At 46.0% G+C, this 16,460-nt stretch overlaps 1 non-coding gene across 1 annotated transcript; it reads left to right on the top strand.

Annotated features, from left to right (window-relative positions):
• The first annotated feature begins 15,960 nt into the window (after window positions 1-15,960).
• Window positions 15,961-16,033, top strand: Trnaa-cgc (transfer RNA alanine (anticodon CGC)). The gene has a single exon. It is a non-coding gene; the product is annotated as a tRNA-Ala (tRNA).
• Window positions 16,034-16,460: the final 427 nt, after the last annotated feature.

Genomic DNA, 16,460 nt, shown 5'->3' with positions numbered 1-16,460 from the left:
AATTGTTTGATATTAACTTTTAGTCTATCTTCAGCAATGTTTAGTATCATTTTAAAGCATAAAAATATAAAAATATTAATACAAAATTCTCTATGGAAATTGGTTAAGAGAAGGACGGACGGTATTCCGAGTCGGTGTGTGTATAAAACACCCACGTATGCTGAGTATCTGCACGCCACGTGGCTTCACCATCCTTCATAAATACAAGTAGTCAACAACTATACATCCGAGACAGATGTGAAATATTTTATTTGGAGTAATAGAAAGCTCGTAGTACAGGAGTGTCCTACGAAGGGTGTCCGAGTGCAAATTAATGTCTAGGAACAGATCTATAAAGAGGCTAATAAAATAATTTCCCTTCGTATGTGGTGACAGGAAGTCAAAAACTAAACAGGCGACAAGCAAAAGAACGACATGTGACTTCTCAAGTTTTCTAGCCCTGACTGATTAATGGCATGCTATCGGCTGTTCAGCCGAGTCGTTCATTTTATGCAGAATATTTTTTCAGGTGCTGCGGGTTCGTTGTCTGGACTTAAACGACACTGAAGTATTGTTGGTGTTGGACCGCTATTTATAGTCGAGTTCGACTTCCAGCGTACACTATACCCTCATTTGTTTTCTGAGCCTACATTGATATTTCGTGAAACTTACATTTTTCAGTGTTTTCGGACTGTGGTGGATGAGGTAGTTCGCAAGAAATTAATAAATTATGCTGGACCCAAAGCCTTCTTTAAATTGAAACTGCTTCCATATGATATAAACTTCACTATGGAACTTGGTTAACAGAAGAACGGACGGCATCGCGAAACGATGTGTATATAGAAAATCCCCATACACTGCCTGCAGGCCACGAGCCATCACCATCCGCCACAAAGAAATTTGGTGCTGAAGTCTGACTGGTCCATAGAGCTCTAACGCTGTCAGAAGGGGAGTGCTTCGCCGAAGAATTACACCAACGAATAATGTTGCGAAATAGGCCTATTGGAAACGCAGACCGATAAACTAAGTGAAAATTACAGTCAAAATCAATAACGCACGAGGAAGAGGTTGAGAAAGATGCGCCGAGACTCGCCTAACTGCCTGACGCTGGCCCAGTCTCCGGGAAGAGCGGTATGCTTCTCTGGAAGCATGGAATGCTAAAAAGTCTTCTTTGTTATGTTGAAGACAATCTGGGCCTCCGAAAGCCAATGCGTACCGCATTCCATGTGAATGTGGCATTGCTTACGTGGGACAGACTATTAGAGCAGTAGAGGAGATGCACAAGGAACATCAGCGGCAAAGAGCCAAGCGATTCAACTGTCGCCGATCATTGCTTTTGGAATAAAGCAGCGTAATTAAGAAGTCTGTTGCAATAAAGATGTTGGAAAACCTAGCATACGGGAACCGAAATTTCAATTAAAAAAGTCCTGGGGTCCGGCAGTCAATTTATTAATATCTCGCCGGCCATTCCGGACACTACCTCTAGAGAAAGCTGACAGATTGTGTTCCACAGAATATCGGTGCGGGTTCTAAAAACAAATGAGCATAAAACGGGGTAGCTCGCGTTTGGAATCGATTTCGCCTATAAATAATGGCGCGACACCAACAAGTATTAGGTTTGTGCTTAAGTTCCGTAGCGGTTTTCCATAAGTTTAACAAGCACAACAGATACACATATCAGAGACTTAAGTCGTCGATAATATATACTCCTTCTCTATATACAAGTCTGCCAACGTTGGGGCAATCTTTCGATTCCGCGGCTGTAGAAATCATTTGATTTTGAGGCGAAAAACTCGTCGATCCATCTTAGGAGCACATTTCCATCCGGAAAGGAAGTTTCTTGAAGGTTCTTCGACAGGGAGCGGGAAAGATGAATACTAGAGTGCGCAAGATCAGGTGAGTAAAGTGGGTGCGGAATGACTTCCCAACTCAACTGCTGTATAATGTATTTTATCAGTGTAGAAGAAGCCGAACAGGTGTTATCGTGAAGTAGCACCACTTCACGCAGTCTTTCTGATCGTCGTTGTTGTACTCCGTCTGCAGACCGCTTCAGTTGTTGACAAAAATGTCAGCAGTGATGGTTACAACTCGGAGAAGCAATTCGTAGTACACAATGCGTCGCTGTTCCATCAGATGCATAACGTTAGCTTTTGTGGATGCGCTCAGGTCTTTGTACGGGAAGTTGCTGCTTTGTTTGGGCTCAACCATTCCTTCGCTTGCCTTGTGTTAGCATAAAGACAACATTTCTCGTCACCAGTAACTGTTCGGGATAGGAATGGTGGTGTTGTTCATGAGCCAATAACTGACGACGAGCAAGCAGTACACCTTCCGCTGGTGTCACCCCTCTACTGAACTCAAACAGGAAAAACAGTCGGAAATATTCAGATTTCTGCACTTGGCACTCCATTTTCAAGCGTTCACAGCTCTACTCGCTATTTCCAAATGCAAAATGACAATATGTAATCTTGAATAGCACAGTGAACTACAAATAAAAAATGACAATCGATAAATGAACCCGTAGCAACCGTAATACCAACATTTAAAACGAAAACTCCACGAACTTGTGTACCAAGCTAATACTTCATAAACTTCAATGTTAAAAAATATATCGGCTGAACCACTTGTTTATAGTGTAAAACACTAAGACTGACGCGTTTCGGAAGTCAAGCTTCCATCATCAGAATAATAAAAAGTAGAACAACCTGTTAAAACTCGCTAAAATGGAACATGCACCAGGCACAATAAAATTGATAATAAAATTAAAACATCGTGGCTACTTGCCTTGTTGCAGCCGTGTCTTCCACGGTGCATGTCCATATAATCGTCAAAATATAAAAAACTCTAAAATGGTGTCGCCTATGGTGTTCAGCATCTAACCACATGTCTCTCTCCTCTATCGTCATAAACCACCCGTGCGTCTTCGTTGATACCACACACCAAGTAGCCAAACACGACACTGAACGTGAGTGAGCTCACGCGCAAGTAAACAAGGAAGTCACAGAGATGTCTATACAAACAGATAACGTATACATGTTCCAAGGACGTCATGAAATGATGGTATCCTACCAACTGCGAAAAATGTAGTCACTAAAAGAAACCAGCGATGCTTTCCGGCTTAATAATTTCGAAAAGTCAGCTGTAGCCACGCATATTTGGGAAACACGACACCCCATGTTGGGAATAGATCAGGATATTGTTATTTTACATAGATAGGACAAAGGCAAAAAGCTGGATCTGCTATAAAAGCTGGAAATTTCGGTACATAGTATGGATAATCAGAACACACTGAATGAATAGCTAACTGCTGATACAAATACCTTTTTCAAACATTTCACTGGTTTCTTTTAGTAACTACATTTTTAGCAATTGGTAGGATACCATCATTTCATGAGGTCCTTGGAACATGTATACGTTATCTGTTTGTGTAGACCGCGCGACTGCTACGGTCGCAGGTTCGAATCCTGCCTCGGGCATGGATGTGTGTGATGTCCTTAGGTTAATTAGGTTTAAGTAGTTCTAAGTTCTAGGGGACTGATGACCACAGATGTTAAGTCCCATAGTGCTCAGAGCCATTTTTGTTTGTTTGTACAGACATCTCTGTGACTTCCTTGTTTACTTGCGCGTGAGCTCACTCGCGTTCAGTGTCGTGTTTGGCTACGTGGTGTGTGGTATCAACGAAGACGCACGGACGGTTTGCGACGATAGAGGAGAGAGCTATGTGGTTAGATGTTGAACACCATAGGTGACACCATTTTAGAGTTTTTTATATTTTGACGACTATGTGGAGATACACCTTGGAAGACACGGCTGCAACAAGGGAAGTAGCCACGATGTTTTAATTTTATTATCAATTTTATTGTGCCTGGTGCATGTTCCATTTTAGCGAGTTTTAACAGGTTCTTTTTCTTTTTATTATTCTGATGATGGAAGCTTGACTTCCGAAACGCGTCAGTCTTAGTGTTTTACACTATAAACAAGTGGTTGAGCCGATTTATGTTTTAACGTTGACATTCACAACCACGACCTCTCATCCAGTATGGGTAAAATCACACTTCATAGACTGTAGTCGAGGCAGAAAATACGCAAAGCAACAGTCCCAGTACCAGAAGAAGACGACTGGGCTGCTCATCGAAATATTGTACATAAAAGGGAATTCTCAACTAGGCTGAACACCCGAATGCAGTTCGTAAAACAAGAAAACGTTCGATTATACCAGAAGTGGTGACAGCTGTAACTGCTGACACTGACAGTGGGATCACCTCGGTGACAGTGGCGCGGTGCCGCCGGCCGCTGGCTAACAGTCTGCTAAGTGGTACCCGGCTGCTGCGGCCGTGCGGGCCGGTAATGGACTCCGGGCTGAGTTTTTGCGGCCGCCTCGTGTTCCGATTGGTTCCGGGAGTCGGTGCCGTCAATCGGTGTGTCCTGACGCGCCCTCCTGTAGCCGCAAAAACCGGCGACGGCTTCATCGTCCGTGCCTACCGCTGTCTACCAGGCGCCACCTTCTTTGTTGCTGTTGGTAGTTGCCAGCAGACGATGGGCATTCAGGCCTGAGAGGTAAACCGCAGGACCCGTACTCTGGAGCAGCCGAGTTCAGATTCCGTTCGATGCGCCGTAGTTATGGATCTCCGCAGTTTCCTTAACCATTACAGGCATAATTTCTTGGGCAGTTCGCCGTGCGGGGTAGCCGATCGGTCTGAAGTGTCTTGCCACGGTCCGCGCGGCTTCCCACGTCGCAGGTTCGAGTCCTCCCTCGGACATGAGCGTGTGTGTATCGTCCTTAGCGTAAGTTAGTTTAAGTTATATTAAGTAGTGTGTAAGCTTACGGACCGATGACCTCAGCAGTTTGGTCCCATAAGACCTGACCACAAATTTCCAATTTTTTCTTGGGCAGTTCATATAAGTGGGCTACTTAATATCTAAAACAAACTTCTCTCCAAATGCGATATCATTTGACAGCACGATCGTCGCTCACTCCCCAGGATCTGTCATATCCGACGTGTTTCTAGGTGAATCAGAAGAACATAAGAAAGTGAACTTACCCGAGAAAGATACGTCTTCTAAATCTTTAGTTCAGTTATTGAATATTGACCACCAGTTTACATATCCTCTCCTCTACTCCTACATCTATATACATACCATGCAAGCTAGTACTGTGCGTGGCGAACTATGCCCTGAACCACTATAAATTATTTGTTTTCCTGTTCCACTCGCAAACAGAGCGAGGAAAGAGTCTACATGTCTCCGTATGAGCCCTAATTTCTTGTATCTTATCTTAGTGGTCCTTGTGCGAAATGTATGTTCGAGACAGTACATTCGTTTTGCAGTCAGCTTCAAATTCCTCACTCTAAATTTTCTCAGTGGTGCTCCTCGAAAAGAACGTCGCCTTCCCTCCAGGCATTCCCCATTTGAGTTCCCGAACCATCTCCGTAACACCTGCGTGTTGCTATGCATGTCAGGATGTGGCTGAGGTGGAAGTGGGGTCTAAAAAAGAACAAGTGTTAATTTTTCAACTCGGCAAACTGCCTCCCGTTTATTGAGAAAACATTTACTGATGACCTAGCCGGGTTATGTGAGTTTAGCGGCCCTAAGGCGCAAACAGATTGAGCCAGGGCTCGAAAAGTGCACGGAGGCAACCGGCCAATGCGTCTGATCTCGTCGGGGGCCTGTCAGTAAGAGATGGCGATCCACACGCCTCGTTCGCGCAGCTCGGCGCGGTGGGCGCTCACACGTGATCTCCTGGACCTATCTGATTGGCTGCTGTAGGAGCTCTGCCTAGGCAAGCGATGCTTCCCTAAGCGTCACCCCGTCAGCAGAAAGGTTGTTTGTTCGTCGAGCACGTGAACAAGCCTTGGGATAGCGGCACATACTGGAAAAATCTGATGTGTCGCCAACCCAGGGCCCGTGTATGGCTTTGTGAAGATCCATTGCCATCCGTAGCTCACGCATTTAAAAAAAAATTCCCTTTTCTTTTATTGAAAATAAAGGACTCTGGTACTCAATCTGTCAGCACCTGTACATTGCTTTTTAACTTGCCGGTAAAAAATATAGCAGCCCACTTCTGAACTGCTTCGATGTCTTGCTTTGATCCGACTTGGTATGGATCTCAAGCACTCGATCAATACACAAAAACAGATCACACTAGCGTCCTATATGCGATCTGCTTTACAGATGAACCTCACATTCTTAAAATTCTCGCAATAAACCGAAGTCGACCATTCGCCTACCACAATCGTCACACGCACGTTCCATTTCATATCGCTTTGCAACGTTGCGTCAGGATATTCAAACGACACGACTGTGTCAAGCGGGAAAATGCTAATGCAATGCTCTAACATTGCTGATTTGTTTTTTCTACTCATCTGCATTTATTTAAATTTTCCTACATTTAGAGGTAGATGGAATTCAGCACAATTTTATCCAAGTGATCTTTTATCTTCTTGCAGTCACTCAACGGCGGTAACCTGCTATCACCACAGAATCATTAGCAAACAACCGGAGATTACAACCACCCTGTCCGTCAGATCATTTATGTGTACAGAACATAATAGCACCCCTGGATGTACGCTTGAACACTCGCTGTCGAGCACAACGTACTAGATTATATTGCTTAAGAACTCTTCGAGCTACTTAGATATCTGGGAACCTATTCCATGTATTCACTCCTTCGTTAGCAATCTGTAGTGGAGCACCGTGTCAAATGATTTTTGGAAATCTAGAAATATGGACTCTGCCTTGCCCTTCAGCGACAGTTGGCAGTGTATCATCTGAGAATAGGGCACGCTAAGTTTCGCACTACCGATGCTTTCCAAAACCTTGCTGATTCGTGGACAGAAGCTTTCGTTCTCAGGGAAATTTTTTATATTCGAACTTAGAATATTGGATTAACAAAAGTTATGTAGAAAATTCAAAGAAGAGCTGTGTGCTCTTTACAAGCTACTTTACTCAACGCAGGGGCATACCAGCAATCTTTAATGGGAGAGGCTACACGAAATCCGTTGGGGATGGTAGACTATCTTAATCACCAAATTTCGTGATGTCACACGTGATACCAGTGAAGAAATGTGATATTTCCTTCAAGTTACCAAGGCCGTGAAATTAGATAAATTTGGGCTTGCACACAAGGCTTCAGCCAGGTTGCTTTCCTGCGTGCCTTCCGCCACTGGATCAAGTTTGGAGAATGTGATTCACATACACTATTTGATCAAAAGTATCTGGACACCTATGAATCGACATTAATATGGGGTGTGTCGATCCTTTGCGTTTATGACGGATTGAACTCTGCTCGGTACACTTTCAATGACTACAGAAATGCCTGTAGACCAATGGCACCCATTCTTCCTCAAGAGCCGAAACCGGAGAAGGTAGTGAGGATGGAGACTGGGGCGGGAGCGAAGACGACGCTCTAACTAATCCCGACGGTGTATTATTGGGTTGATGTCGGGTTGTCTGACTGGCCAGTCCATTACAGAAATGTTGTTCATGCACCACAGATGCTGCTATATGACAGGATATATTTTCATGCTGCCACAGTCATTATACACGAACTGTTTCTCTACTGTACACAGAGTACATAGCTGTTGAAGCTCAGATGCCACCGAATTTCTTAAGCGCAAAAAGATGACCACACCCTAACCGTGAAAAACAGTCCCATAGCATAAGACAATCTCGTCTGTACGTCACTGTTGGCGCTGCTCTTGACGTTAGGTAACGTTGTTCAACCATTCACGAAACTCAACCCTTCCATCATTTTGTCACTGGGTATAGCGTGATTCATCATTTCAAATCACTTGTTCCAGTCATCCACTGTCCAGTGTCATCGCTCTTTACACCATTTCAAGCATTGCTTAGCTCTGACTACAGAAAAGTATGGCGTAGGAGGAGCTGCTCGACCGTCGTGCCCCATTATTTTCAACTCAATACGCACAGTAATTATGTTACCTGAACTGCTGGTAACAGTTTCTATCGCACGAGTGATCCCTTCTGTTGATCTGACGCGATTTCAACAACTAATTTCCGGAATGCTCGACGGCGTCATTCCGTCAGTACATCAAGTCTCCGTGTTTGTCGTTCAGGTGACATTCAGTGACTAAAACACATGCCAAGTTTCGGAGCTCTTCTGACCGACCCATTATGCTCTGCTGCTTCTCTGTTGGAAACACGATACTCTACGCCTTCGGGGGCGATTCCGCATAACGTAGGCGTGTCTAGATACTTTTGAGCCGTTAGAATATGTATCGTCCGTCACACACTGCACGTTGCTTAGCAGAGAACAAATGTAAATATATGTTGCATAGGAACAAAAAATAAGTGTTTGTCGCGGCAGGTAAAGTTGGTTCAAATGGCTCTGAGCACTATGGGACTTACCATCTGTGGTCATCAGTCCCCTAGAACTTAGAACTACTTAAACCTAACTAACCTAAGGACATCACACACATCCATGCCCGAGGCAGGATTCGAACCTGCAACCGTAGCGGTCACGCGGTTCCAGACTGTAGCGCCCAGAACCGCTCGGCCACTTCGGCCGGCGGAGGTAAAGTGCCCAGATTATTATTGCCTAGCGGTAGTCTCACACTTGCGCAAAGTCCTCTTTTTGCGCTGCCTTTGCCAACGCCCTATTCGTGATACTACATTGTTACTGAAACTTAAATGGGAAAGTAAGTAGTGCGTACCGTTCCTCGGCGAAATGTGGACTAAGTTCTGCGTGGTTTTGCGGTTTAAGTTAAGATTCTGAGATGGAAATGGGTAACCAGTGTAGTAGCCCCCACATGAGTTCGCAAGGCCATCTAGAAAATGCACGAAATGTGGCAAACTAAGGGTCAGCATACGGACACTCTGGTTCATTCATGGTCTGGCCACCTCTCTCCTCTGCCCACTGCGCTTCGTGAGATGGTCAGTTGAGACTAGGGAACAACGGTGGATACTAGCAAAAAACACACAGTTCTAGTGTTCTGATAAGCGTATTTTTTTAATGAAACAGTTTAATGTGTAAAAATTGCTAATCTCAAGTTGTGTCATGTGGTTATTGTCACTGAACCTGCACGAGAAGTAGTGCAGCTCAAGTACCTCAGCTCGAGCTGGAACTATAAGTTCAATATAAAATCTCGGAACAGAGCCGAATATTGTGCTCGGACGACATACTTTATGGGAAATGAAATGAAATGATCGTATGGCATTGTTGGCCGGGAGACCCCATGCGGGGTTGATCGGCCGCCGTATTGCAAGTCCTCTTTAGCCGACGCCACTTCGGCGACGTGCGAGTCAATGATGATGAAATGATGATGAAAGACACAGAACACTCAATCTTCTCGAGGCAGAGAAAATCTCTGACCCCACCGGGAAACTAACACGGGATCCTGTGCGCGGGAAGCGAGAACGCTACCGCACGAGCCGCGGACACTTTATGGGAAATTTGCTCGGAAGGGCGGAAGGACAACGAGGTTATTAGAGTCGGAGCACAAGCTCGAATTAGTGACTGGTAACATTATGAAGAGACTGGTAAACTATTGGACTTCACAGCCATCTGTTCTCAGTTGACTTAGCCTGTTGACTATCGTTGGTAACTGTGGACTGCAGCGAAGTCGATGTTCTAACTGATCCCATAGGTGTTTCTTAAATGTGGTGCTACAGAAGTGTGTTGTAGATTAGGTGGATAAATGGGACAACTAACGAGGAAGCAATGAATCGAATTGGGGAAAAGACAAATTTATGGCACAGTCTGATGAAAAGAAGGGATCGATTGGTAGGATACATCCCGAGCCATAAAGTAAGAGTCAATCTGAATAAAAGTGAGCACATACTATGTACCTTAGTACGCACCTAGATATACAGATTTTCACATATCAGAATATTTTAGGATCTGAAGATGGCAGTGGCCGAAACCGGTAATTGTGAAGTGTACAATGGTCCCCACCTCGTGGTCTTGCGGTAGCATTCTCGCATCCCGAGCAGGGGGTCCCGGGTTCGATTCCCGGCGGGGTAAGGGATTTTAATCTGCCTCGAGATGACTGGGTGTTGTGTCATCTTCATCATCATCATTCGTCCTCATTACGGTCGGAGGAAGGTAATGGCAAACCACCTCCACTAGGACCTTGCCTAGTACAGCGGTGCGGATCTCCCTCATCGTTCCCCCATGTTCTGTCAAGGAGTATGCGACATCATCATCACAATTTTTGTGATCAATTCGGACTTTATAAATAATGTGGCGTAACATGATCGTGGACTCATTTACAGACTATATGTCTTCAATTGATGAACTTAGAACAGTCAATAAGTTAATCGAGCGAAGTTCAAAAAATGTTGAAATGTGTGTGAAATCTTACGGGACTTAACTGCTAAGGTCATCAGTCCCTAAGCTTACACACTCCTAAAGACAAACACACACACCCATGCCCGAGGGAGGACTCGAACCTCCGCTGGGATCAGCCGCGCAGTTAGTGACTGCAGCGCCCTAGACCGCTCGGCTAATCCCGCGCGGCAATCGAGCGAAGTATGGCTGTAGTTGGCTACAGGGTGGGAGTAAAATTGTAGAAATAGACCAAGGCGTAGGTGCAGTAAACATGTTCAAATGGAAGTAGGCTGCGGCAGTTGTGGAGGGATGGAGGTTTGCACATGATAGACTAGCATGGAGAGCTGCATCAAACAGGTCTACGGACTGAGGACCACAAGACCTCTTAGACGATTTTTGTCACGTGGGTGTCGCCTCCAATTACTGGAACGATGCTGCAAGTTCGCAGTTTGTCTCTTCGCCACAGTGTTGGCGGAGAGCTGACAGCTGCGCGGCTGCCGGGGAGGAGAGCCGCCCGGGACGAAACCGGACGCGGGGCCGGCTGTAGCCGCTGGCCGCGGTCCGCTGCCCGCTGCCCGCTGGATACTCGTCCGGGACACGAAGCGCGCGCGCGCGCCTGCGCAGTCGCGTCACGCGGGGCGGCGCTGACCGCCGGCGAGCGGTACCCGGCCCGATGTGACGCGATGTAGGCCACGGCCACGATCCAGCTGCAGCCGCGCCGCCAGTTTACGATACGGTACTCCAAAACAACCCGCCGCGGCCCTCGAGCAGGTCCTCCGGCGCTACCACACGTGTGGGAACCGCGAGGAAGGCTGTTAGTTGCCTGAAATTTGGGCTCTTTGCTGTCACCCGGTCCATTTAATTCTTGTTCGGCAGGCATCTGTGTGGCAGCGTGTACGTAGACGTGGTAGGGTCAGCCATGTGGCGGATTCCACGTCTATGTGGCACGGACCGGTGCCGTGCAAACGGCGCACGGCGGCCGTCGAATTGCCGTACCCTCCCATAGCAGTGGACGGCTGCCGTGCCACTAAAACGGTGACATAGCGGGGGCTTAGTAAACACTGGCGTGTTCTCCTGTTTCAGGTACGGCACGGCGCACCAGTCTTCGAGTCAACAACAACATGGATAACACTAACTCATTCTGCTGTTACTTGCCATTTTTTGTTTTCTTGACCAGTTCTTGTAGAATGAGATTTTCACTCTGCAGCGGAGTGTGCGCTGACATGAAACTTTCCTGGCAGATTAAAACTGTGTGCCGGACCGAGACTCGAACTCGGGACCTTTGCCTTTCGCGGGCAAGTGCTCTAACAGCTGAGCTACCCAAGCGCGACTCACGACCCGTCCTCACAGCTTCAATTTTGCCAGAACCTCGTCTCCTACCTTGCAAACTTCACGGAAGCTCTTCTGCGAAATTTGCAGAACTAGCACTCCTGGTAGAGAGGATATTGCCGAGACATGGCTTAACCACAGCCTGGGGCATGTTTCCAGAGTAAGAATTTCATTCTGGAATGAGTCGTGCTTGGGTAGCTCAGTTGGTAGAGCACTTGCCGGCGAAAGGCAAAGGTCCCGAGTTCGAGTCTCGGTCTGGCACACAGTTTTAATCCGCCAGGAAAGTTTAGTTCTCGGAGACCTACACATGCAGTGACTTAGCCTGTATTTTGTCAAAAGGGGGGGGGGGTTCGATATGTTAAAGAGGAACTTAAAAAGACTCATGTTTTTCATTGACTCCCAAAACTTCCATAAAGAACGATAAACCATTTTATTCGCCAATGATCTAGGAGTTTTCAGCAACCGGAGACATAATCTCGCAGCTTGAAAACCGCAACGTTTAATAAATTCCCACCACAGAATATCTCCAGACGCTGGCCAGTCAAAGCGAATGTTCCTCGCCAGTTTACTCTAGAAATTTATGAATGATGTCAGTGGGCGATCGACGAACCAGAGCGTTGTTTATACACTCCTGACTTTCCAGACGGGTGACCAACGTGACGGGAACTTTGCGAGGCATCTTCTCTCATCGCGTAGTCCTACACATTCCAAGATTTGTGCTTCCTCATCGTAAAGTAGTAGGTGGTAGCCAGCGCTTGAGACTACCACCCACAGTCTTCTACAGAACCAAACAGTGCCGAATACCGCGAACCCGGTCTTACCTTGGTTGACAGGGAATTCCAGTGAGTCCTGTCACGTTCATATAGCACTGAAGTAAATAGAGGGGTTTTCCCGACCCGCTGTGTGTATCAAGTTTACCCTCCCTCTGGCTATCCACAACTACTTAGATGTCGATCGCTCCAAGCAACACGTGTCTCTCGTTACACGGTGAACTAAATTTAATGTCATCCGATTTGCCTGAACAAAATTGTTATAAGTAGATGAGGCAGAAAAAAATGGCTCTGAGCACTACGGGACTTAACGTCTAAGGTCATCAGTCCCCTAGAACTAAGAACTACTTAAACCTAACTAACCTAAGGACATCACACACATCCATGCCCGAGGCAGGACTCGAACTTGCGACCGTAGCGGTCACGCGGTTCCAGACTGTAGCGCCTAGAATCGCTCGGGCACTTTGGCCGGCTTTGCCGGTTATCGCGAGCTGTTGCCCTAACACCTTCGGCTATCCCAGAACGTCTCCAGGACCGACCCAGACTTCCATATATCACGGACCCCACAACCCTTATGTTCGCACATCTCGTGATTCCCGAACATTGAGAGACACATATTTTATCGTCTTTTTAGCCCGTCGACGCGCAGATACATCACTAATGGTTACGATGTCTACGTTTATACAGGATCTGTATCTACACATTACAATGCCCTTCAGAAAAGTGGGAGTTTAAGGGTTGTGGACACCATGACGAAAGGAAACTGGGGTCGGTCCTGAAGGCGCGCTCGGATAGCCAAAGTGATTAAGGTGGTCGCTCGTGATTAGCGGGAAATCCGGGTTCGAGTCCCGGTCCGGCGGAAGTGTTCGCATGTCACGAACAGCTGAGTCAACCCGGATTCACAAAAATGCGAATCCATTCCGTAACAGATATGAATGACGTTTTCGCCTAATGACCCAAAAAATGGCTCTGAGCACTATGCGACTTAACTGCTGAGGTCATCAGTCGCCTAGAACTTAGAACTAATTAAACCTAACTAACCTAAGGACATCACACACATCCATGCCCGAGGCAGGATTCGAACCTGCGACCGGAGCGGTCACGCGGTTCCAGACTGAAGCGTCTTTAACCGCACGGCCACACCGGCCGGCCCTAATGACCCGTCAGAGGCCTCAGCAGCTAATGACCTGCTGAATTAGATAGTGATAAAATGTAGATAATGCTGTGGACACTCATACACGATCTAGTTACTCTGATGACGTATAAAAGCTTTTATTTCCGCTGTGCAACCTTCAAATCATTGAGTAACGATAGCTGTTAATATTGCTTGTTTTTCGTAGTTGTAAGTAAATGCTCCGCCATTTTATAATTAATTTTAAGCATATGGAAACGTTTGACCCCACTGCCCATGAAGTATGACACGCAAAAGACGAGCAACGACATCGCCGTAAGTGAGACGCAGTCGCGAGTTACGGTCCTCTCGAGTCGCAACAAGGTGAAAGCCACGTTCGCCGATGTGTTTTCGCTGGAAGCCACCGCACTCGTTCAGTTTCACTGACCCCTGGCAGCCGTATGCGATAATCGGAATACACTACGCACTTTCTTTTGCGCTGCTGCGATTATTTATTTAATCACAGCCCTTACATCACTGTAGTCGATTCCAGAACACATCTCACGGAACAGACAAGTTTTTACACACGGATCATTTACCGTACTGAACTGTGCCCGTAGCTTTTCTTCCTTGCAGTGACATGTTGTTCTCGTTTATTATGGAAGTAATGTATGGCTTTGTCGTTTGGTACCCTGTTCATATTGACACGCCAGACTGACTTCGTCTTTCGTAAATAGGTAAATCGTAACTTTCTCTTTTTTTTCTTAATATAAACTGAACGCTTCAATACTTGCTATTCTGTTAAATCACGGAACACTGTACGTAATCAAGAAATGAAGACCGATGACCTCACTGTCTGGTCTCCTTCCCCAAAACAACCCAACCCCCAAGAAATGAATGGAAACAACAGCAATATTTAGTTTTTTATGTGAGGTACGAACCTGGAACCAGTCCGTCATTCAGCTGACTTCCTGGAAATACGCGCTCTATTGTCAAAAAACAATGTTTACCGATTTGGAAGGAATCGATTTCCTTAAAATGGGAACAGAACACAGCTTATGTCTATTGGCGCTTCGGCTTCCCGACAGATATGAAGCTAATCTGTATTTCTGTATACTTGGTGAATAACTTTTTTTTTCTATTTATTGGCTTTCGAGCCGCGCCCGTGCAGCCATCTCAATAGCGGAATGTTAGTTATGACGATATGAATGTAAGGACAACACAACACCCAGTCCCCGAGCGGATAAAATTTCCGACCCTGCCGGCACTTCAACCCGAGTCCCTTCGCTTAGCAATGCGCCGCGCTGACCACGCAGCTACCGAGGCGGACTGCGAATAACTTATTCCAGTATCAAAATAGCTTCTAATATTTATAAAGTAACCATTTACGTAGTATGAAATAATACAGTTTCGAACTACATGAATCCAATTACAAAATAAGGCAGCATTTGAATTCAATGGCTCATTTCTTATTCGTTAAAATGTGTAAACGTTCATCAGCTCTGGATGAATGTTCGTTCGATTAACCGTCGAACACGTAGAATTTTACGACGGCACAGTATTCAAGTTTATCTATTAGTAGCCGGCCAGTGTGGCCACGCGTTTAAAGGCGCTTCAGTCTAGAACCGCGCGACCGCTACGGTCGCAGGTTCGAATCCTGCCTCCGGCATGGATATGTGTGATGTCCTTAGGTTAGTTAGGTTTAAGTAGTTCTAAGTCTAGGGGACTGATGACCTCAGATGTAAAGTCCCGTAGTGTTCAGAGCCATTTGAACCATTTGAACAAAACATTCCGTGTTTTGGCACTTCACTTGCGGTATGGCGCGACATGCACCACGATAACGAAACCGGGATTTCATTATCATCAACGCCCTGTCTGACCGTGTAAGAAAAATACACACACTGATCTCGTATTGGACAAACTGCAAAGTACTCTCCCCTTTATGTATTATTCTTGTCGAACCCTTGTTTTGATAACTTGAAGTACTCATTAAATGTCATATCTGTTCGGGCTATTTGGCATCTTTATATCAAGACGTTAGTGACCTGACTGCAGGTAGTCATCAGATCGCAATATTGACCTCTACGTAGGATTGTAATACTGACACAACGACGTCTTATTAGCTTGACAAACTCCAACTGTCGGATAATCTGCCGATACAGCTATGCGATAATTGACTTTTCTATCTAATCATCTTCGGGTACATTATCAGACAACACAGGAAACTTATATTTCATATCATATTTGTATTTTTTACTTTATTAAAAGCTATTTCGATACTGGAATAAGTTACACGCAAAGTCCATAGAGAAACTGCTTAGTTTCATGTCTGTGTGTTAGCCGAAGTGCCAATATGCGTAAGCTGTGTTCCGTGCCCATGTTAAGGAAATCTATTTTTTTTTATTCTCAGAAAGACAGCTACACGATGATTTGTTTCCTGGTTTGTCGCTCAGACATACAAGGCTTACATTTCTTAACGGGCACCGGGCGAGGTGGCGCAGTGGTTAGCACACTGGACTCGCATTCGGGAGGACGACGGTTCAATCCCGTCTCCAGCCATCCTGATTTAGGTTTTCCGTGATTTCCCTAAATCGTTTCAGGCAAATGCCGGGATGGTTCCTTTGAAAGGGCACGGCCGATTTCCTTCCCCATCCTTCCCTAACCCGAGCTTGCGCTCCGTCCCTAATAACCTCGTTGTCGACGGGACGTTAAAAACCACTAACCTAACCTAACCTCTTAACGGGTAGGAAATTGTAGCGTTCCTAATTTAAATATCGACATTCTAGCAAACTGCCACCTGCGTCACTTGTATGAGAAAGCATTGCCAGCAGGCCAGCGGTACTTGCTGCCACTGCAGCTGGTCTTATATTTATCCCTGGTTATTCTGTGCTCCACCTCGCGGTCTCGGGTTCGCGACTGGCAGGGTGGCCCCACTGCGCCGACACCTGCTATCCGTGTAGCCCGTGGCCCGCACAACTTGTCTCTC

This window comes from Schistocerca cancellata, chromosome 1 (genome assembly GCF_023864275.1).
Source record: "Schistocerca cancellata isolate TAMUIC-IGC-003103 chromosome 1, iqSchCanc2.1, whole genome shotgun sequence".
Taxonomy (NCBI): domain Eukaryota; kingdom Metazoa; phylum Arthropoda; class Insecta; order Orthoptera; family Acrididae; genus Schistocerca; species Schistocerca cancellata.
This window is presented reverse-complemented; position numbering and strand designations above follow the sequence as displayed.